The sequence below is a fragment of the Lepidochelys kempii genome, chromosome 1 (genome assembly GCF_965140265.1).
Source record: "Lepidochelys kempii isolate rLepKem1 chromosome 1, rLepKem1.hap2, whole genome shotgun sequence".
Classification (NCBI taxonomy): domain Eukaryota; kingdom Metazoa; phylum Chordata; order Testudines; family Cheloniidae; genus Lepidochelys; species Lepidochelys kempii.
This window is the reverse complement of record NC_133256.1, coordinates 273,608,825-273,633,354: the sequence shown is the minus strand read 5'-3', so window position 1 is coordinate 273,633,354 and position 24,530 is coordinate 273,608,825. Positions and strand designations below refer to the sequence as shown.

General features: G+C 39.0%; 1 protein-coding gene across 5 annotated transcripts in view; it reads right to left on the bottom strand.

Moving 5' to 3' along the window:
- The window catches only part of MGAT4C (MGAT4 family member C), a 678,608-nt gene that overhangs the window by 462,424 nt on the left and 191,654 nt on the right, over nucleotides 1–24,530 (bottom strand). For all 5 annotated transcript variants that reach the window (XM_073331101.1, XM_073331129.1, XM_073331158.1 and 2 more), the window contains exon 2: nucleotides 21,395–21,494. The gene's annotated coding sequence lies outside the window, so the exon portion shown is untranslated. The remainder of the gene's footprint in view (nucleotides 1–21,394; nucleotides 21,495–24,530) is intronic.

The window sequence follows — 24,530 nt, the reverse complement described above, 5'->3', positions numbered from 1 at the left end:
ACCATGGCTGCCTACAAGCTGAATTCTGTTGCCCGGCACTGTGTGTGTGATCTCTAACACCAAAGCCGCAGGCACTCAATATAAGATGCAAAATGTGACCTTGTACCAAAATCACACGTGCTGTATAATGTGAATAGTGTTGTTCACCATGAAAGAGTATAGCCATTGTTCTGTAAAATGTATCTTTTAAAATACTTCACTCCCTTTTTTTCCTCCAGAAGCTGCAAATGTTTCAAGCCTCCCTCCTCCAACCCAAAGGCTATCTCAGATAAAAAATGCACGCACGATGAAATATTCTCTGAGGTCATGCAGTCGTCCGGCACTGACAGAGCTCCACAGAATGTGTGGAGGGACACAGTAGCAGAGTACAGGAAAGCGGCCGATGAACGTGAGGAGAGATGGCGGCAGGAAGATCAGAGGAGGCATCATGCAATGCTGGGGCTTTGTCGAACGGACATGCTCCAGCGTCTGGTGGAGGTTCATGAACGGCAGCGGGATCATAGACTGCTGCTGCAGCCCCTGTTTAACCACCCTCCCTCCTCCCCAAGTTCCATAGCCTCCTCACCCAGACGCCCAAGAACGTGGCGGGGGTGGGGAGCAGAGGTGAAAGTAAGGCAGTACACCCCAGTATGGCGTACCGGCAAGAGCCGGTGCGCCGTACTGGGGTGAATCGGCTTCCCCAGGCGCAATTTAAAGGGCCTGCGGCTCCCAGCAGTGGCTAGAGCCCCTGGCCCTTTAAATTACTGCCAGAGCCCCACTGCCGGAGCCCTGGGGTAGCGGCGGCGGGGCTGGGGCGGAAATTTAAAGGGCCCAGGGCGGTAGCGGTGGCTGAGCCCTGGGCCCTTTAAATCATCCCCGGAGCCCCACCGCCACTTCCCCAGGGCTCCGGCAGGCTCTGGGGATGATTTAAAGGGCCTGGGGCAGTAGTGGCAGCTGGAGCTTCGTCCCCGGAGCCCTGCTGCCGGAGCCCTGGGGAAGCGGCAGTGGGGCTCTGGGGATGATTTAAAGGGCTCAGGACTCCGGCTGCTGCTACTGACCAGGGCCCGTTAAACCACTGCTAGAGCCCCCAGCTGCCGCTGTTACCCCGGGGAAGGGGAAGGAGGCACTTGCCGGTACAGGGTGCGCCGGGGCTGGCTCTGACCCCCCAGCCCCACCCCTTCTGCCTGAGGCCCCACCCCTTCCGGGGACCAGAGCCGGCCCCAGCCCAGCCCCGTACCAGTAAGTCCCTAAACTTACTTTCACCCCTGGGAGGGAGGCTCCGGGCACCCAACCACTCCATCCCAGTGGACAGCCCAAGCAACAGAAGGCTGTCATTCAAGAAGTTTTAAAGTGGTCTTTTCCTTCCCTGCTACCCTCCTCCCACACGGACTACCTTGGGAGTTATCTCCCTATTTTTATAATTAATTAATAAAGAAGACTTTTTTAAACGATAGTGACTTTATTTCCTTTGCAAGCAAGTTGAGATCGAAGGGGGGAGGTGGGTGGCTTACAGGGAATTTAGAGGCAACCAAGGGGGTGGGTTTTCATCAAGGAGAAACAAACAGAAGTGTCACACAGTACCCTGGCCAGTCATGAAACTGATTTTCAAAGCTTCTCTGATGTGCAGCGCTTCCTGCTATGCTCTTTTAACCGCCCTGGTGTCTGGCTGAGCGTATTCAGTGGCCAGGTGATTTGCCTCAACCTCCCACCCTGCCATAAACATCTCCCCCTTACTCTCACAGAGACTGTGGAGTGCACAGCAAGCAGCAATAACAATGGGAATATTGGTTTTGCTGAGGTCTGAGCGAGTCAGTAAACTGTGCCAGCGACCCTTTAAACGTCCATATGCACATTCTACCCCCATTCTGCACTTGCTAAGCCTATAGTTGAACAGCTCCTGACTACTGTCCAGGCTGCCTGTGTATGGCTTCATGAGCCAGGGCATTAAGGGGTAGGCTGGGTCCCCAAGGATACATATAGGCATTTCAACATACCCAAAAGTTATGTTCTGGTCTGGGAAATAAATCCCTTCCTGGAGCCATTTAAAAAGACCAGAGTTCCTGAAGACGCGAGTGTCATGAACCTTTCCCGGCCATCCCACGTTGATGTTAGTGAAACGTCCCTTGTGATCCACCAGTGCTTGCAGCACCATTGAAAAGTACCCCTTGCAGTTTATGTACTGGCTGCCCTGGTGGTCTGGTCCCAAGACAGGGATATGCGTTCTGTCTATCGCCCCACCACAGTTAGGGAATCCCATTGCAGCAAAGCCACCTACTATGACCTGCACATTTCCCAGAGTCACTACCTTTGATAGCAACAGCTCAATGATTGTGTTGGCTACTTGCATCACATCAACCCCCACAGTAGATTTGCCCACTCCAAATTGATTACTGACTGACCAGTAGCTCTCTGACGTTGCAAGCTTCCACAGGGCTATTGCCACTTGCTTGTAAACTGTGAGGGCTGCTCTCATCTCGGTATTCTTGTGCTTCAGGGCAGGGGAAAGCAAGTCACAAAGTTCCATGAAAGTGCCCTTATGCATGCAAAAGTTTTGGAGCCACTGGGAATCATCCCAAACCTGCAACACTGTGCGGTCCCACCACTCTATGCTTGTTTCCTGGGCCCAGAATCGGCATTCCACAGCATTAGCCTGCCCCAGTAACACCATGATCTCCAAATTGCTAGGGACCGCGGTTTTAGAGAAATCTGTGTTCATGCCCTCATCACCACACTGCCATCGCCTCCTCGCCTGGTTTTTCAGGTGCTGGTTCTGCATAAACTGCACGATAATGCGCGAGGTGTTTACAACGGTCATAACTGTTGCGGTGAGCTGAACGGGCTCCATGCTTGCCATGCTATGGCGGCTGCTTGGACAATCCAGGGAAAAGGGTGTGAAATGATTGTCTGCCATTGCTTTCACGGAGGGAGGGAGGGAAGGTTGACTGACGACATTTACCCATAACCACCCGTGACAAATTTTTGGCCCCATCAGGCATTGGGAGCTCAGCCCAGAATTCCAATGGTCAGCGGGGAGCAGGAACTGTGGGATAGCTACCCACAGTGCACCGCTCAGAATGTCAACGCTTGCCACGGTACTGTGGATGCACACCCCCAAATTAATATGCTTAGTGTGGATGCGTGCACTCAACTTTATACAATCTGTTCCCAAAAATCGACTTCTGTAAAATCGGAGTACTTTTGAAGTGTAGACATGGCCTAAGACTGTAGTTGAGGGGGGCAGATTACACAACATTAAAACTGAAGTCAAGAATGGTGATGTTGGGGGACAGATACGAGGAAGAGAAAAAAGCCAGATGTCAGAGAGGAAGGTGGTCCCCAGAGGAGTCGGGAGATGTATTATGTGAAGAAGAAGGTCAAACACAATGCTGTTCCAAAGCGGAGAATGGAGAGGAAGAAAGATGGAGAAACTCAAACACCCCACTGTGTCCCTTGGCAGAGGGCTCATTTAGAGGTATAAGCAAAGGAAGGGCCACCATAAGAGACAGCTGAAGCAGAGGCAGTGTCAGATGGGGCTACACACATTTCTTAGAGTACAAGGAAATGGATGAGTTGGAAAATCTCACATTAAATCCTTATGTGTCCAGGACAAGTCATTGCTTTATGGTACACTTATTATTAAACATATTTGAAAACATTAAATTGAGCATAAATATTTTAAAATGAATCACAGCATCAACAATATTCCGTGGAAAACTACAGTCAAAGATAACTAAGTTCAAACATTACTTCAGTTGCCTGCATTATTAAACATACCCATGAGCTCTAAACAGGACATTAATGTAACAGTTCCAAAATAGTGATAAAACATTAAAAATGTTTTCCTAAAAATATTAATTGATCATATGACTATTGATTTAACCGAGAGCAATTCATCTGCAAACACTGCGATCTTTGCAACTTGCATGGGAAATAAGCTACTGGAAATTTAAAATTAAACTGCACAGGTCAATTGGAAAAAGAGATCCATCATTTAAAGAAAATTAACAGCAGCAGCAAAATTTACCAAAACACCTAAATTCTGCTAAGTGAAACTTTTCATTTATACGGATTTCCACCTTCCTTGCCTTTTCTTAAAGTTCAGCCTGAACCTCTGTTAATGATGGTCTATGCTGAGCCTTGCCATAATTAGATAGCCGCTGGAAAACCATGAGTTTGTCCACAGCCAAGAAACTGATGCAACTCTTGAGAATAAGTGAAATATTCATTATGGCAACTAAGCACAGATGTGTCAAAGTATTGAATTCAGGAGCAGGGAATGGTCAAGAAAAAATGTTCAATTTGTACTCATTAAGCTTGGATAGCCTTTGAAGAATATCAGTCACAAATAATTAAGACAATAAGGAACTCATCTAACAGAAGGTAAAGCTAATCGGGAAATCAATACATTTGGTTTTTATGCACATAGTTTACAGCCTCTAGATCTCAAAATATCAGTACTACAAAACCAGTGATTTACAAACACATCAAAAATTTCTTTAAAAGTCCAGTTCCACCATCTAAAAAACACCCTTTTCGAGCCTGGCTTCAGTGTACTCATTTTGTTACTGATTATGTTCCTAGGGTTCTTTACTTCTCAAAGTTTTGGATCCCATCAAAAGCATCATTTATTTATTAAGCCTACATCATAAACTGGCTCTCTTTCCAGTGTACGTACATAACTTGTTTACTTTTTAAACAAGTGTATGTCAGTAAGTTACTACCATATTTTTATATCTGGTCAGGCAAGTTTCCAGTAAGAGATATTCTATCAAATGGTAACATGCTTTTCATTGTAAATTATATTAGACAAAGTATTAACACTTTCATAATTAGCATAGAATGGATGTTCTTATGTGGATGACAGTAGGTGTCAAACATATTGAGTGTGGCACACCAACTTTACATTTGCTTTTGTTTAGATCAAGCACCTCAGCTATTCCAGTCACAACATAATACATTTATTATTTACAAAATCATGTTCTTCTAGAAAGTAAATCTTATCAAATGAACTGAGATTTCAGGTCCTGCATCAGAATATAATAGAACTATTATTATAGCACCTAGCTGCCTAGAATGGAGTTCAGGGCCCCTTTGTACAAACACCCGATCCAAAAATGTAACTGGTTCCTGCACAGTAAGTTTACAGTCAGTGTAAATACAAAAAAGAATCAAGTTTGAGCACCACATAACAGCCAGATTAGATAACTATCATTCAAATCACAACAGCGTACATAGATAGCATAACCTATTATTGTAGTGACAGATGTGTTTTTTCCCCCTGAGTACAAGATGTGCAGAGTGTTTGCTTTAGAATTAAGAATACAATATGAAGTCTCTTCTTTAGGCATTGAAGTTGGATACATCTTTATTTTATAGCAGTTTAAAGTAAAAATACAAGCTTATACATATCAGAACAAAATCAAAGTGGTAGATACAAGCTTAATGGAAAAGTATTGTAGCATTTTAATGAATAAATTGACCTGGAAATTACAACTGATAGATAAATCAGCCATGGACCTAGCGGTAAAAAAAAAAAAAAAAAGTTTTGAAAGGTATTACTAAAGAATAAAACAAGATGGTTATTTTTTCTATAGAGATGTCAAGGTTCCCAGAGATAGTATGTACAGTTGTAAAATGCAGAAAACTTTGAATATTTACCCAAACATTCTTGATCTAGTATTTGTGGAACAATAGGTGCTACATGGCTTTTCAATATGCATCTCAGGGAGCTACAAAGGCTGGGGCCCAATCCAGAGCTCACCGAAGTCAATGTAAAGAGTCACATTGGCCTAAACAGGCTTTGGATCAGGCTCTTAGTGAGAAAAGAATGATTTCAAGTACACCAAGTTATCCATAAATTGAGAGAAGGGGAATTGAACTTTGTTTATATTCAGAGATATGCCTGTCTTAGATCTATAACTTGGTGAGTTTTTTCTTGAATTCATACCACATGCCCACATTTTTTTAAAAAGAAGTTACAACTGAAAGTGAGTTTGAATGGAGTCCAACTAACACGCTAAAGTATTTTTACAATACTACACTTTTTTAAAATAAAATCCAAGTACAAAAAAGTTTTGAAAGGAACAGATAAGGGATTACGTCAGATTCCCACCGTCACTCTATCTCAACAGAAACGCATCAAGCTTTTTTTTTTCTCCCCCAAAAACTTGTCAGAAAAATTCTACCCTTTCTCCATATTAAGAGAATTCCTGGCTAAGGACAAGCATATAAAGTAGTCTGCTCTCAGAAGCTCATTTTTTGGCACAACTAAATTGATGGGGAATCTTTCCTCCAAAATGAGTATCTCTTAATCTTCACTTGTGTGTAAGTGAAGTTGAAAATGGGATCATGGATATCAGTAAGCAGAAAAACTGAAAAATAATGAATCATCAATAGGATAGATTTGCTAGAACAGCCTGGTGTAATAAGTTAAATGAAGCCTTGAGGATTTATATTAGAATGAAAAGGAAATGAATTCTGATTAACTTGAAGCTCCTAACCTTATTATGGGAATACTGCTATGTATTCAGATAAATGCTAACAGACAACACAGAAAACAGAAGCACCTATAGGAGATGTTAGAATACTCTGGCACAAATAGAAAATGGAAGCAAGCACTGCATGTACAGAAAGAACGATTGAGAAAATACAGTATACATACACACAGCCCATTTAAGAAAACATGACATATTTACAAAAGCTAAATAGTTCGTAGGTCATATATAGATACTAGTAATTTCACAGAGTCAACATAAGGCCCCTGCATCAACTAAGACTACCCAGATGTGCTCACCGTAACTATAAGCAGTGGGTCCTTTTTCCATCAGGATGGAAGAAAAGGGGTTGTTGCCCCGCATAAGGGCTCCCTCTGCAATTGGTGGCAAAGGGTGAGGAAGGGGAAAGTGTACCTGGATGGAACAGGAAGCAGGTGCACCAAGTGCGGTGAAGGAGGGACATTCCAGGTGACTGGAGGAGGGTGGTATTTTTACCCTGGGCTGTTCCAAAGATGCCTTATCTAACTAGGATCAAGCTGTCAGCAGCAGCAGCTCAGGGCTCACAGAGGAGGCTCCAGATGCCTGCACATGCTCACCATAGCAGTGTTCCAAGATCGGGATGGGGCAAAGGGAATTCCCTCCCCCCTCCTGGAAAGCTGGGAAACATAGTTAGCATGGCAGGGGGTGGGGAAGAAATCCCCATACACATGGGAAAGTGTGCAGGACTATGGTGCCCAGTACACAGGACAAAGAGGAGTGGAGGAAATCCCCCAGGCATTAAAGCCGGGAGTGCAGAGCCAGGGTCTCAAAAGGCAAAGGAGAAACTACCCATCCATCCCCGACCAGTAAGGTGGTGATGCCAGACTTACATCAATCACCCCCCAGCAGCAGCTGCTATAACAAGATGGGAGAGGAACGTGCTGTGGTTACATGCAGCCTTGGAGCTCCACTATGAGGCAGTAGGGTCAGAGCAATACACTGTCTGGGACCAGATTGGGAAGGGGGAGGGCTGATGGCAGTCCCCCAAATAGGTGGAAACAATTAAGGAAATAACGATGACTTGCACTGTACATTTTATTACCAGATATTCCCACCATTTTAAGTGAATAAAGTTGTGGCCCAATTAAACCACATCCTTTGCCTCCTGTATTTCTTCTGACATGGCCAGACAATTGCTGCTTGACCAAGAAGAGTGTCTGTTCATCTTTAATACACCTTTAAGGTACTGCACAACTGGGCCACATAGGTAACTATGGTTGATGTTCAAGCCTCTGGTACTTTCTGTTGAGATAACATCCACGGGTGAGACTGGGCTATGGTGGTCGCAAGGTAGCTTTCTCCTTTCTGCAAATGTAATTACTGTACTGCATTAACCTACAATGGCACTTTATTTCTCTCCCCTGACACAGCCTTCTATATCCATGGAGTGCACATACCCCAAGCAAATCCTGATAGTCCTGTCCTCCCTGGTGCAAGGAAAGTACACCGGTTCCAATGTCTAGGAAGTCTCCATATCTGCTAATGAAAGGGTTGATACTTGGGCCTTATCTGGATTCCATCCCTTTTTCTCTTAGCAGTGAGGATGTACAAAGTGAACAGCTTGATTTATGAACACTATGCTAACCATACTGCATGATGAATTAAGGGGAAAAACTATTTAGATTTTCATAATCAACGGGTTTTAGATGAAAATCACTGATGAAGAGAAAACTGAATGATCAGATGCTATTTTAAAATATTGTTTTAACCATACCAAGTTTATATAACTGACAGGCTAGTAACTAGGATAATTTTTTCTCATCTAATAATGACCAACCGCCTTCTTGCGTTGAGTAACTGAGTGTGGGCTGGTGATGATAAGGACAAACATCATTGGTACTTGAGCAGAGAGCTAGTCAAATGGGAGGAAAAGGTAAGCCTATTTTATTTACTATTGGATATTTTTCCAAAGTTACCATTCAACACTAAGTATAACACTTATCTATTCCTCCCACAGGCAATTCCCTGCTCCACTGCCATTGATGTTTGCTACTAAAGCTATTTACAACTCTCCTTTTGTCAGATCAGTACATGCTGGGATGTCCAGAGTGAATGCAGACTTGGAGATTGCACACAGAAGCTTCAAGGGCTGCAACAACAACCAGCAAGTTTATTTTGAAGAAAAAGTGTGTTTTCTGAAATGTTCTTTAATGTTTGGATACTTGGCAGTTTATTGGAAAGTTATACAATGTTTGGTTGAAAACAAATATTCCTATTTACCTTTAAGATTTGGTCCCCTAACATGCAATGTACTACCCTCATTTAAGGTACACATGGCTTGAATATACTGGACTGACTGACAACACTGGACTTTTCAGTGATATTCCACATGAAAGGCAGTGGTTCTCATTTCACTTCGACAATATCATTTCAAAATAGGAGCAAGGAAAATCTGTGAATTCCAACAAGGCATACCATTAAAAACACAGGAAGCACAGAGATACGAAGACCATATTTCACTTTAATTCTCACTCCAGCTTAATGCAGTTTTCAGAGTAACAGCCGTGTTAGTCTGTATTCACAAAAAGAAAAGGAGTACTTGTGGCACCTTAAAGACTAACCAATTTATTTGAGCATAAGCTTTCGTGAGCTACAGCTCACTTCATAGGATGCATACTGTGGAAACTGCAGAAGACATTATATACACAGAGACCATGAAACAATACCTCCTCCCACTCCACTCTCCTGCTGGTAATAGCTTATCTAAAGTGATCACTCTCCTTACAATGTGGATGATAATCAAGTTGGGCCATTTCCAGCACAAATCCAGGTTTTCTCAGCCCCCCCCCCTTTTTTTTTTCAAAAACCACACACACAAACTCACTCTCCTGCTGGTAATAGTTTATCCAAAGTGACCACTCTCCTTACAATGTGTATGAAAATCAAGGTGGGCCATTGCCAGCACAAATCCAGGTTTTCTCACCCCTCCCCACCACACACAAACTCACTCTCCTGCTGATAATAGCTCATCCAAACTGACCACTCTCCTTACAATGTGTATGATAATGAAGGTGGGCTATTTCCAGCATAAATCCAAGTTTAACCAGAACGTCTGGGGAGGGGGGTAGGAAAAAACAAGGGGAAATAGGCTACCTTAATACAGGTTACCTTAATGCAGTTGTGATCCTGTGCTCCATCATTCTTAATAAAAATGTGTTTAACTTCCACTTAAATGTATGTGAGACTAACAAAGACTACAAGACTAACATAGCCATTATATTTCACATCCCTAAATAGCTAATATGCTGGTCATGTCCTCAATCTTTGTCCATGACTTTGTTTTCAAATTACTCTAGCACTTCCTCGGCCTCTGTTTCTCACTCCTCTGAGTTTCTACACAGTACACATTATTAACAATTTTAAAATAACTGTTCACAAGTATTAGTGTTATCAGCATACTTTTGTGTTCCCAATGCTGTGATAACATTAAGCGAGAGAGAATTAAAGATCTTGACAACAACCACTATTTGATATTTATTTTTAGTCTCTTGTTTTATCTGTTGTAGTTCAAGTGTTGTAAATATAAATCTTTCTAAACTAGATACAGGCTGGTTTTTAAATTCTGGTAAAATTCAGTTAAATACTGCCTGTTTCTCTCTACACTATAGCTTTATTATTTTTTAAAAAGTTATATTGTACCATGTTCTCTTTCAGTCTTTCAGTTAACTACAATGCTTGCGAAGTCAGCATGAAGTGACAAAAATCCTAGTTAGGCAATACAGTGCACTACTAAATTAAGTACACATTTGAAACATATTGAGCAGTGGTTAGCACAAAACTTTGCTCAATCACAAAAACAGAAGTGAAGAAAGTTCCTTCTGAAACAGCATAAAGACATACAATATTTAAAACCATTCAAAAAGTTCAAGACACGGATGAAGCCACATGTAAAATAATGAGTTGTAATATGCTCTTTCTCTTTGCATAGTGCAAGCTTATATCACAAAGAAAAAAAGTTCCTTCAGAACGTGGTATATTTTCTTTATAAAAAATAGTAATTCTAAAAACAACTACTTGTGCTTGCTTGTTGGGTCAATGACACCTTTCACATCTTAGAATGACCTTTAAGAGCTAATCCTCCCTCGTTTTCTCTGTCCTCTTTCTTAGTATTAATAGCTCAAAAATAACTTAAGGATGAATGAAAAATCTTTCATATTACCCTTTTAAAGGAAAACACGCACACTGGAGATCATAAGGCTAATTAAAGGCCAATATTTCCCCAAATGTAAATGATAGCTTTATTTATTTAGCTGACCACAAGTACAATTTTGAGAACCACAAAAGTCAGAATTAAACTTTAAACTTTAAATATTGAGTGAGCTCAAATGTGGGTTAGGGGAGAAGTGACATTTTAAGCAGCTGTTCTTTGGTCTACCATATGTGAAGTAAGTTTGTGATTTTTGTTCCTGTAAAATTCCTAGAGGAGACGTGTCTACATCGCAGTTGACATTAGCTGTCAGATTCAACAGAAGCACCAAGGACTGAACAGATATAAAGAATAAAACGACCTTGATACTTCTATAGGCAATCCTTCCATTTCAGGCTTGAAATATATTGACAGGGTAGTGTGGAGAAATTTGCCCATGGTGTACTTGTTCTGTGAATGAGTGTAGGATTTCATTTCCAGCTCTTTGAATCTGGCACTACTTACAAGAAGTAAATTCAATTTGTTATTTTAAATCATGCAACACAAAGTCAAAGGAGGAAAATACATCATTAAAGTTTTCTTACTGTGCACTGTTATGGCAAATTTTGCAGGCATCACAAGTTAGCATGTGATGTTACACTGCATACTGAAAGGGATATCCTTGCAAGACCTAGGCTTTAGCTTATTTTTTCTTGCTTTTATAAAGTATAAATCTGACTTTCAGAAAGGTTAAAGAACTTTTAAACGAAGTTTTATCAGAAGATCCTCTCTGTGTCAAGTTATCCTCAGACAGCAAAAACCCAATGCACTAGATACAGTTGGCATGGCTGGGGTATCCGTGGTCTCTTGGTGATCTCTGGGTATTATAACAGACCCTGGAGACAATAGAGAGACAAGGTGGGTGAGGTAATATCTTGTATTGGACCAACATCTGTTGGTGAAAGAGACAAACTTGCTGAAGAATAACTCCGTGTAGCTTGAAAGTTGTATTAGACCAACTTCTGTGGGCAAAAGAGACAAGATAGCACTTCACCCACCCTGTTTCTCTAGTATCCTGAAACCAACATGGCTACAATTCTGGAGACAATAGGCAAACTTTCCTTGAGGGAATCAGACTGGTACACAACAGCCACAAGATCACTAAAACTGCACCTCTTTCCTCAGATGCACCAAGCATGTCTCTGCCATAGTTCAGGATCTAGTCCTATGTTTTTTAATGGAGTTAGTAATAGAAGAGTAATAGGGTAGTTTGCCCATGGGTTGGGGAGCCTGGGGCTAAGCCAACCCCTGATTAAAATATGAGTCCCACCTTAGGGGAATCAGATGATTCCAATATAAAAGGCAGCAGGAAGCTGCAGCGGGAGAGACTGAGGAAGAAAGCCTAAACTAGAAGGCTATGTTTCTCTTGATCAGAATAAGGTCTCTGTGGATAACAAGACCACTGAAGATGGATATGAGTTACAGGGCTGGTATGATGGACATTGTATTTGGAACACAGAAGAATATTTTGAATTACTTTTGGCTACTGACCCAGTTTCAGGAAAGGCCGTGGATATCCCTGAGATTGACTATACGCCACTCCCACCAGCCCCTGAACAGTGGGAGGGCCTGGTGGAAACACATCTGGCCACAAAGGGGAACCTCCCAAATGGTGTCCCCAGTACAGAAGTTCTAGAACTATATCAAGTTATGGGTTGCAGGATGGGGTGGGGATTTCTGTCTGTATTTTACGGTTTATATTTGAAGCCAAACTAAAACTGAAAACTGAACCAGCTCTATTTCTCAAGCTGACTTCTTACTTCTTTGCTACCATTGACTATATGTGCTCCCCACTTCAGCTGCAGCCCTGCAGTTTGTCTTTGTTAGCTTTTGGGCTCATAGAGCCTTTCTTTGTTTCATAAAATAGAGTCTACATTTAAAGGGGTACTGTATATAAATAATATATTACAAAATAATTATTAAAATAATATTCTGCTTGCAAGCTGACTCCATTTTGAGACTTAATATATGGCTCATTTTCAGATGGAAAAAAGTGAGATCCGAACTGTAACCTAATGGAGTGTAATATTATTAGCTAAATCTATTTGACAAAAACCTAATCAAGATCTGAAAAACTCTTTTTTGGTGTTCCTACAATGCAAATTTAAATTTATTTTTAAAACTGACTTAAGAATGAGCCTTTAGTTAAGCAGTATTTCAATTAATATTACTGTTCTCTGAAAACATGCTCATTTAAATATAACTTATCAACCGTTTTCTAAAATATACACAACACAAGCAATCACATACAATTAAGTTTATTTCATTTTAAAACACTTCTGTCTTCAAAGATTTCAGTGGGACAGTAATATAATAATTTCATAGGAAATTATTTTTACTGTGCTTTGGGTAACACTGCACTCTAATCCTCAAAAACAAACCTTGAAGAAGAAACATTTTTATTAAAAACTTAAAGCCAACAAAGATTTAGTACCAGGAGTAGCAACTATTAATGGTGCTTAATTAATTAATTCAGTAACTAGCTTCAAATGGGGTATTTAGTGCTGCAAGTATTCATAGTAAAGGACAATAAAACTTTTTTTCCTGCTGAAACTTTTTATCATACAGCTCACAGAAGGTCTCTGGTAAATGCCTGGTCTATGTTAAAACTAAGTTGATTAAATACATTATAAATGTACAGCAATGTTAAATTAAACTGACCAGTTTATACCATGACTAGACTAAATTGTTACGAGACTTAATATAGCCATGCATGAAAATAGGGGAGTATACAGATTTTCCCATCTTGAGCAGCCACACAAGGGCTACCCACATCAAAGCTCCTGGTGTTCTTGAGTTGTACACCAGATGCTTTGCTTGGGGAGCAAAAAGGTGAGAAGGGGATGGTAAAGAGCAGGGATTAAGCCAAGCACCCAACCTCACCCCATGCATCAGCCAAAAGAACTGACTGTTTGTGGGATGGTGATGGTATTCTGCACCTCATAAAAGGAGCGCCATAAATATCTGGCCACCCCACCACTACAGCAGAGACTGGCAATCACAATGCTTTCTGGTGCTTCACTTGGGGCAGTGTGCCTATGCATCACCTTTTAATATGGGCAGTGTACAAACAGCACAATCTAACCATAAGTGAGTAAGCAGTAGCTCCGACCTAAATACATGAAAGGAGGGAATTCTGAACTGCTACAAATCTTGTACATAATAGAGAGAGTGCAACAATCTTCTCAAGGTAATTGGAAAACGTGAAAGAAGGTGCCTATCCTTATACTTGTTTTTAAGACAGCTCATCAATTTGTCTGTCGTCACTAGTTCCTAGGCTCCTAATTTTACAGCATTTGAGTAGAGAAATATAAATTCAAGTTCATAGTACATATTTTGTATTCTTTGTTCAACTTGTTTACAAGGCTGTATCCATGCTCCAATCAAAATGAAATGTTTTCTATCTGAAATATCAGGTCACTTGGGAACCGCATGTTCATGTTACAATATGTAGTTTTATTGTTTTAAGTGTGAGGTGACATTTCTAGGCTAAAGACTTCCTCCAAAAAATGCAACGTACCATTTGTGGATTTTTTTCTGGCTAGGAAGTAACTGAAAAGACAGTAAGAAATTATATACATAAATACCCAAATGTGCAGATAATAGACTCAATTTAGGCAAGTCTAATACTACATTTTAACTTACTAGAGAACAGTGTGATTTTTAAAAAACCACTGACATATTGCACTGCTAGAGTACATTTCCAAGCTAGGCTACAAATTGTAATAAGTGAGTTAATTGGAGACCAGTTTTATCAAGCAAGAAAAGGTCAAATGGTTTTTGGTGATTTGTTTCTTACACAGAATCTTCCTGCCCTGGAAGCTAAGAATAACAGAGTTGGGGAATTAGATCTTGTGACAAATTGAAGAATAAATTAGACAATAAATATAAAACTAGGTTAAAAATCAAATAAGCTATCAATTAGGACTCTCAATCTCTAATGTTTAAGTGGCTATTACTATGTAAAGTGAAGAGAGAGGATCTTTCTTGGACCCCCAATTTACTATGTGGGCAGACTCCTGAGCCTTCCTGGAATGCTATTAAAATCAAGAGGGCCACATGGAGCTAATTACAGGATTGTGACCTTGTTTTTAATGAATCAGATGAAAATAATATGACTGTATTGTGTACATTTTAATTTTCAATTTGATTATATAGTTTATTTCCTGAAGAAGACCATCATCTCCCCTTATTTTTCATGATTACCATATTATCTAGATCATCATTGTAAAGTCAATTGAACAGCTACAGATTAGCAAGTAATTATCAAGGAAGTGACTTAAGGTCAATTTTATACTTAGCTCATAGCCATAAAGATGCAGATCAGTCAGGAAAACGCTGGCTCAAGCTTATACAATTCAGAAAATTCGATCAAACCCAATTGTCTGTAGATCTAATGAACATGTGATTCAAAATTCTGTACCTTTATCTTGACAATTTCTGACTGGGGATTTCCATGCCACTTGAAAAAAATGGCTATTCAGCTTTTAAAGACAAACTCAAATAACCCTATTCACTTAAAAAAATAAAAGGTCGACGTTTAAATATGAAGTTTTCTAGAGAAATCTTTACATAAAACATTTTATTTAACGTCAAAGCTACAGAATTTTAATTTAGTTGAAAGTGTCCTCATTTATTTTTCAAATTTCATCAGAATTTTTAAATTCGAAAACATTCTGACCAGCTCTAAGTAGCACCAACTGGTGACTGCCAACACCATAGTATTTCACTATACATGCCATCAGAAATAACTTCAGTATTTCAGATATTTTTTAGTTGCCGTTACTAAATGTTGACATGCTAAAGGCAACCACTGAAATTTCCATTCACACTAAGTGATTTTGACATTGCTGTTCTATGAAGAGGAATATTTTTGCTTTGTATTTTGGTTATGTTTTATTCATAATCTTTATGACCTATGACAACCAGATTCTTGTGCTATGCTCCAAGAAGTTACAGTTTTTCGTGATGCTGATCGACAATGGTTGGAGAAAATATCACAGACTTAAAATATCACTATTGCTATGCAAGGGAATAAAGACAATGATGATTATTATTGGCAATTGTACCGAAGTAGAGTGAAATAAATTGACAAACACAAACATGCTTAGACTAGTGCTATAGCAGCACTTCACTGCCATTAACATTTCTTATTAAGGGTCTGAATGATCGAATATGGCAGACAAAAGTCTTTTCCTTACAGACATTGTGACCTGTCACTTACACATGCTTGGTCAGATGTCCTACAAAGAATTTCTGTGTGTGGAGAAATACATCACTATTCATACATACATCATTATTCATTATATACCTTGTTTTTAATGTACAGATATTCTGCCTTTATACAAAGTGTTTCCTTTGAGTGATATCCTTTCTTTAACAAAGGGACAAGACATTAATATTCAAATAACAGTTTCAGCTGGTTAAGGTGTCTTTCTAGGCTAAACATGTAGCATCTTGATACTCGAAGTATCAAGTTTCCCTGATCATTATCAATTCCCCATTTCCTTCTCCACTGCAAACTTTTGCATTAACATCCACCCCCATTTTTAATTCCTCAATACTAATTACATCTTTAGTACAAATGTTTGGTAACTGAAATCTTCCTACAGGGATAGTATCATTTATCAGCCCTTCAGTGTTTCACTGTCTATATTTCAGTTCAAGGCATAACCCATAAGCAAAACATTGAGAAACTCTAGGGAACACAGAAAAAAGAGCCCTGTAGAATTGGAGCCTCTCAGACATTCTTTAAAAATACATTTTCAGGAAATGAGTTCACTATACAGAGGCATTCAGTCTATCAAACATCAACTGAAAAGGAGAGTGAATGGAATATTCAATGACTTTTCTCAATAACAAAAGTAATAAAAAAGCTATTGTTGACAGTCACCCATTTTAAAAGGTAATACTACTGTTTGTTAGCAGAGCATCACATTTCTTTCCTCTCTTCATTGAGTGTCGTTCCCTGCCATTGAGTAACTGAACTTAATTTCTCAATGTCAACACCTCTGCTAATCCCTACATCCCATGCCAGTTTTCAAAGCAGACTATTTGTTTTGCAGGGAATGAGTTTAATATTTTACTAAGAAGTCAACAGATGAAAGGGAGTATTTTTCCTTCTCCTCCCTGCCTACATAATTTCAATATAAAAGAGAATTACAGTAAAAGTAACTATTTCTCTATTTATTCAACATCATTTAACTGGGAAATTGCCTTTTTATTCTCCCTGCTCTGTCTCACTCACACACTTTACAGGTCAGCATTGCAAAGGTGGTATATTAAGCTCACCTCTCAATTTCTCTTTTTTTTTTTTTTCAAACTAGCAACTACTACTGCAAGAAATGACCATGCTGCTCCTGCTATCCCTCTATGTAAGGCATCAATATTCAAAAACTCACATCTAATAACTGCCCTTGGAGTGAGGCATAGCAGCTACCAATCATCCCTATTGGATGCATCCCAGCCAAGCAATAACCTTCCAAGATGCAGTATTTTCTTTCAAGACAGTCCCATAAACCAAACGCTTGATACATTGATTTATTAATCATAGTTGCAATCATTAAAATAATGAGGATTAATTGCAAGTAGGTAGGGTCAAGATAAGATTTAGAGCCTTTCACTGACCTTATTCTGAAATATATAGGAAGAGCTATATGTACCACCCATAAAAGGAAAACCTTAGGTACCGAATTAGCCTTTTCAGAACATTTGCGGCATGATGTGAGATGTTACCCTTTCGGTCATTCTTATCATTTCCCAGTATTGTTTCTGGAGTCTTCACAAACAGAAGCTATAATTTGCTATAATTGTCAGTAATCTTATCATAAAGATGCACCAATTATGCTTTTTGGACATCTCCAAAATATAATAAGTTAACAGCAAAAAATGTTTGATTCACATTGAATGTTCAGCTGGGAGAGGGAGGGAGGGTGGCTAGATCTGACCCCAAATTGAATTCCGTTGTATTGTAGCCATCTCCTTCCAGCTTTACACCTGAAGCAGATGGAAGCAGATTGTATCAAGAGATCAGCCCTTTCAAATTACAATAGTTTATGATACTCATCTGCATTTTAATCAGATGTAAAGGATTTATTCCTGAAATACATCAAGGAAGCCTATTTTCACCACCTGGCAATTCATCTGAGAGTTTATAGCCAATCAAGTAAAATATGTTGCACATTTTCACTTTGTATGTCTTGCTCTCTAGAGTATGCAACATTACATGGATATAGGTGTCAGTGATTGTATTAGCAGTTATATATAATCCCATCAAAATAAGGACCAGAAGGTGATTTCACACCCAAAATCCATTTTATTAGGGATTTATCTGGTGCTTGACAAAAGAGCTGATTGTGTGGGTTTCATCAAATAAAGCCATTTTATTCAAAATGCAATACCAGAAGACAACTCTTATAGTCAGAGAACAGGCCAGCTGCATGACTGATAGATAACAGAACTGGTTTACTGTCTGTGGCATGCTTCATCCTGTAACCAGTGATGGTGTGAATTGGAATTTAGTCTTGCTGAGTCTAGAAGATGCAATAGCACAAGTGCAAAAATACAATTTTTACAACCTGCAGAGGCATGCAGTATTGTCCCAAGAGACAAATATCAAAATGTTGCCCTGTTGAAGTTTACTGTTTGGATTAATTCTGCTTCACCAACAAAGTTATACATACCAACCTTATTATTCATAAACTAACGGACAACCCAATATTGTGACAGAAGCAATTAAGTGCATCATGACATTTGGTTAACATGACTGGTTTGATTCTTTAAATCAAATACTATAAGAATTAGATTTTTGGTATATCTTTTTGCATACTGTATTAAAAGGGAAATAGAGCCGTTGCTAATGGGGAAGTATGAATAAAATAGTGAAGCAAAGTACAGAGTTTATGAAAGGAATATAGTTAGGAACATGACTGACTCGGCTAGATTGAAAGACACCATCATTTCCTAGCAAAAAAACAGAACTACCTTAACATTGGTTTCTAAATACACTATATAATAATGTGAGCTATTTTTATAGTTATTTTTTTTAAATACCAATACTATACGTACTCCGGACTTATCTAACATGTTAGCACTTCACATTTGCAATACACTATGCACGCAAGAAATTAATTTTTAAGTTCCACGTTGATCTATTTACATTTTTGAACAGGAACAGCCATCATGGAACAATGGTCCAGTTAGACGAGAATCCCAGCTTTGACAATGGCCGTTACCACAGAGAGAGGCATAACACCACTACAATGCACCTAATGGTTGCTGAGTTTAAAAGGAAAAGGTAGTATTGCTAATACAAGTTCTAAATCTGTTTCCCATCTTTGTGGTTTCCATTTTTTTTTGGTTGTTCTTTAATGGTCATGAAAGCAAGGGACTGATGGTGCAGGTAGAGGTTGAACAATTCCCCACACAGGTTGTCAATTGTAAGTTGTTTGAAGAAGGGACCTTGTGTCTCATTTCTTGATTTGTATACTTGTACTAAGTCTAGAATGTTGTGAACATCCACAGCACTATAATAAATCAGCAGCAGCAGCTCAGACTGCCAATACCTCTGCTATTCCAATCTCTCCACACAAGAGACTCTGTTCATTAGTAATTTTGCTGCGATTATGTGATGCAGACAGATATCCTATCAGTCTCATTAACCTTGCAACCCATGTCAAGTTTGAACCTCATTTCGCATAGAGTTCTCTGTGTTTTGACAAACAGAAAGTCAAATACTGCTCGATACCTATACCCCAAGAGGGTCTTTGCAAGGATTGAAAGTAAGGTGTGAGTGTGACTGAGACTGTTAGAATTGCATTGGCTTTCTTTCATTTTTGTCCTCGTTCATACATAAGATCACTACCATTGTTCTACTCTGCTACGTCACCACATTGTTGGGTACCACATTCAGAGAAACCATTAAAATGCTTTTTTAGTTAACAGTTTTCCAACCAGTACTAGTAGGATATTAGTTAACTACATTGTAGATGGTCAGAATAAATCCACTATACGTCAAGCTATGTATTTATTCTACAGCTTCACACAGTTTCATAAAAGCCAACAGTCCCTTCTTATATGTTAACCTGATTATGTCAGTAGTACCAGTATAGTCATGAGGACACTGGTGAGTGGTTTAGTGAAAGATGGACACATGGGTGCCAATATACAGCTATGTTGTCTAAACGATACAGCTATTTCTTCCTCTGACAAGAGTAAAGCTTTCATCAACTGATTTTACCAGAATTGTGAAATGTAATTGGATTTTTCTACGTCAATTTTGAAATGAATTGGCAGGAGAGATTTAGTCAGATATAAAATAAGAATAATACTGAGAAGAGAAGCTGACAGTAAAGTAAAAAGGTACCTCGCTAATATCTGAGTATGTCAGTGGGGAAAAAAAAGTCATTCAAGCAAGCCTTCATATTAATGGCACACCCAAATCAATGTAGAATAGAATAATTCGCAGGTGGAGTATGTGCGTTATGTTGATATAGAATTTCAGAAAAAAATATATGTCTCAAACAATGTGATAAAATCTTCTAACAACAACAGATGACAACCTAGAGTTTAGAGAACATTTAAAAAAAATCCTACTTTATCAGTTACTTCAATATTCTCAACACAATCAAAGAAATGGGGTCTATCCAGCACTAGATTTTTAAACATTAGGATTATATATGTACACACGTACATGCTCACTCCACAATCATACCATATAGAGAAATAGCATCCATAAACCTAATGTGACTGCAATATATTTCATATAAATTAGTTATAGTCCTGAATGACAACCTTCTGGAACTCATTAGAAATATACAATGAATTTATAATTATTCATTTTTTTCTTTGAGAAGAAGGACTGGCAAATCTGTAGGGACTGAAAGAATTACGTCCTCAAAGAGTTAAAATATATATTGAATTAATTTCTGGGTGGAGCTAGTTTTCTTGCTGGCTGATCTTACCTAAGCTGTAAAACCTCACATGAATCGCCAAATTCTGACAGGATGACTTTACCAGCCCTGTGCCTGTTTAGCTCATACAACTCCACCAAACTCTCTGAGAGACCTCAGAATGAGCAAGAGCCCATGCTCTTTGCATCTGATGCAAATGCAAGAAAATCCCACCATCAAAAGACTCCTTCTTCAAGTGCACTCACTTTGTTCACCAATCCAAAGCCGAAGTGGGAACAAGGAGCTATACAGACTACCCAATCTTCCCCCTTACTGTTTGTCAGACCTCAGGGATTGTGTGACTTAATTCACACGCAGGATGTTTCAAACTTACCCTGTCCCCACTTCCTGGAGTTTGCTTTTTTTCTAACTTAAAATCAACACAAGTATAAACCTCAGCAAAATCTTCTTCTTGAATTTGGTTGTTTCCGGGCTCTCTCCATGCAGGAGCCCTCTATCTCTGCACATACCTCAGAGCAAAGTAACCTTTTTAAACTCCTGGATTGGAGCTATAATGCTCTGTGTAGGTACACATACATAAATATTAAACTTAGCTGTATTTTAAAAGGTGAGTGGGTTAAAATGAACTTAAAATAGATTCTTCTGATACTGTGTATACACACACACACACAGTATTTGATAAAGGCATAAAACAGGTTTTGTTGCCAAACCTCTCCACCCCTCCCTACCCCCCTTTTACAAGTTCTTCTCTACTTTAATACTAGAAACTGAATGATCTCAAGTACCTTTTTATCTTGCAGATCCCAACAGTCTTTGGCAGGCCTGGAATGTCATGTTGAGGTTGCAGGCTGAAACCCAAGATGCAGCTGCTGTGCTAGCCAAAGTCTGGAGAGAAAAAATGAAAAACCATATGAAGCTTTCAACAAACCCCAGTAACTGCAGAGTAAGTGCAGTACTGTAAGGTCCCCTTATGTACCACTATATTAAGCTCTATGACATTGCAGAGGAAAATAGAGCCATTTGGCTGACCCATACATAATAGAAAGATGGTGATCAGTATGTGTCATAAAAATAAAGGGAAGGGTAACCACATGTCTGTATAGAGTACTATAAAATCCCTCCTGGCCAGAGATACAAAAACCTCTTACCTGTAAAGGGTTAAGAAGCTAAAGTAAGCTGGCTGGCACCTGACCAAAAGGACCAATCAGGGGATAAGATACTTTCAAATTGGGGTGGAGTGGGGGAAGGCCTTGTCTGTTCCGTGTCACTTTTGCCGGAAGCAGAACAAGAAAGCAAGCACTCCAACTCCTTAGTAAGTATTTAGCAAGGAAATGCATTATATTATCTTTTGTTTTGGCTTGTGATTTTCTCTGTGCTGAGAGGAAGGTGTATTCCTGGTTTTTCTTTTTGTAATTTTAAGGTTTTTCCTAGATGGAAATTCTCTGTGTTTTGAATCTAATTGCCCTGTGAGATTATCTCCCATTCTAATTTCACAGAAGTGCTTCTTTTACCTTTTTTCTTTCTAATAAAGTTCTGTTTTTTTTAAGAATCTGATTGGTATTTTTTTAGTGTCCTAAAAACACCAGCACTGGTCTGTGCTCATCTTGTTTATTCTCAAGCCTCCCCAGGAAAGGGGGGTGTAGGGCTTGGGGAGATATTTGGAGGGAATAGGACTCCAAGTGGTCCTTTCCCTGATTCTTTGTTAAATCACTTGGTGGTGGCAGCATTTTTCTAATCCAAGGTACAAGGGAGAATTTTTGCTTTGGGGAAGTTTTAACCTAAACTGGTAGAAATAAGCTTAGGGGGTCTTTCATGTGGGTCCCCACATCTGTACCCTAAAGTTCAGAGTGGGGAGGGAACCCTGACCGTATGTGTTGGCAAAACCTAGTCAAGTAAACTGTCTTCTTTGGCTCTATCAGAAAATTGCTTGCTTATTACGTTATAAGGTAATAATTTCTAAGTAAAATCTTTCAAGAAGTTAAAATGGAAAGCATATGCTTTTGGGACAAAATTGCAGAATTGAAAATCAGAACTTACAATCTGTAACTATGGAGCGATTACCGCCACTCCATAATTAAAAAATGGGATTTGTATGCATGTGGATTATTATGCCATAGAATAGGAGAAGCAGTAAAATGGTAGACAAAAGTAATCAGAGTCTTCAGGCCCACCTCAAAGAAGGGAGAACACATCATACTTGCACATGTTACCTCCCTCTCTCCTCCGCAGTTCTATGGTGAAGCATTTTAGGGCTCTATCCAAACTTTATGCACGATAACAGTCGATTGAGCATTAGTTAGAGCTGGTCAGAACAATTCTGATTTCTCCACCCGAAAAATGACAGTTTGTTGAAAAACATTTCATGGAAACATGTCAATTTAAAAGAAATTGAAAAAAAAAACCAACCAGATTTGAATGTTTGATAGGTTTGAAATATTCTGTTTAAACTTTTGCAATATGTTTCAATTTGCCATTTCAAAACAACTTTTTTTCACATTTTAAAAATTTTATAATAATGTCAAAGGTAAAAATGTAACAAAATGTTTCAAACAGCAACAAAAAACCAAGTATTTTTCTGAATTTCATTTTGTGGGAAATTCCATTATTTTTTGTTTTCATTTCACACTGATATTGCAGAATTTCTCAGGAAATCCGTTCTCACTCAGTTCTACAAGTAATGTAGTAATGTAACTATTAAAGCAAAGCAGGACATTTTTAATGCAAAAGCATAATGTGAAATATTTTATGTCTCTTTTGGCATAAAATATAAAATAGATATTGTAATAGGCATTGTTGAGGTTGCAATGAGTCACCATTATAAGCCCTGTTTTCTCTCTCTCTCCCTCTCTCACACACACACTTTTTAATATGGAGATATAAATGTTCTTCCTTTGCTGACAAAACACCATTTGTGTTTCCCAGAAGTAAATGAGAGTCTGGAATAAGGAGCTGCTAATTAACTTCTGAAGACTCATTGGACAATTTTGGCTCAAATGCTACTCTTATTATCCCTCTGAAAAAGTAAGCTAGGTTCAGCAAAAGATAGATACTACGAGAAGAATTCATTTGTATACCAGAGCTCAGACTAGGTTAATTTTTGACTCTACAAGATGTGGGCTGGGTGGGGACACTACTGGCCTACTGGAGTGAGAGAATGCTAAAACAAAATACATGTTTCCCCAATATTATATTTAGTATATTGATAGTACAGCACAGTGTTCAATTTGTACAATTTAAGATGTGGGTGATTATGGGTATGGTTGGTTGAAAGTTTTCTCTAAATTTTTTTTTCCAGTGGAAAATAGCTATTTTGTCAAAATGTTCTTATTTTGAGACGATTTACACTTTAGAATTAGAGCTAGTAGGAAAAAAACAAACAAACAAACAGTATTTTTATCCCATGGGAAATTCCATATTTTGACATTTGTTTTTATCCCAATTTATAATTAAAAGCCCAAAAATAAAAATTTCTCAGAGTTCTGACTTGAAATTTTTCTGAAATGTCAAAACATTTTGTTGTGGCTCAGTTCTATATTGAACTGGTTCTATCAGAGCTGCCACAGTGCCTCGTCCCCTATTCTCCACCATGGGCCAGATTCAGTGGATGGTCTACATCTCTCATGGATTTTCCTTCTGGTCAAACCATGAGGGTGCATTATTGGAAATACAGTCCAACTGGGAGCCCTATCCATACAAGAGAATGAGGACATGAGGGTCCTGAACTGCAACTGCCATGAGGTCCTACAGCAGCTCAGGCAGACACAGATTAATATACTGGCCAAAACCAAAACATTTTGATTTAGTTCTACAAACAGAAATGTGTTAATTCAGGTTGACTCCACCTGAAATGAAATACCACATTTTATTTTCTCACTGGAAAAAAAATCAAAATATTTTGGTAAAACTGAAATTTCCCAAATT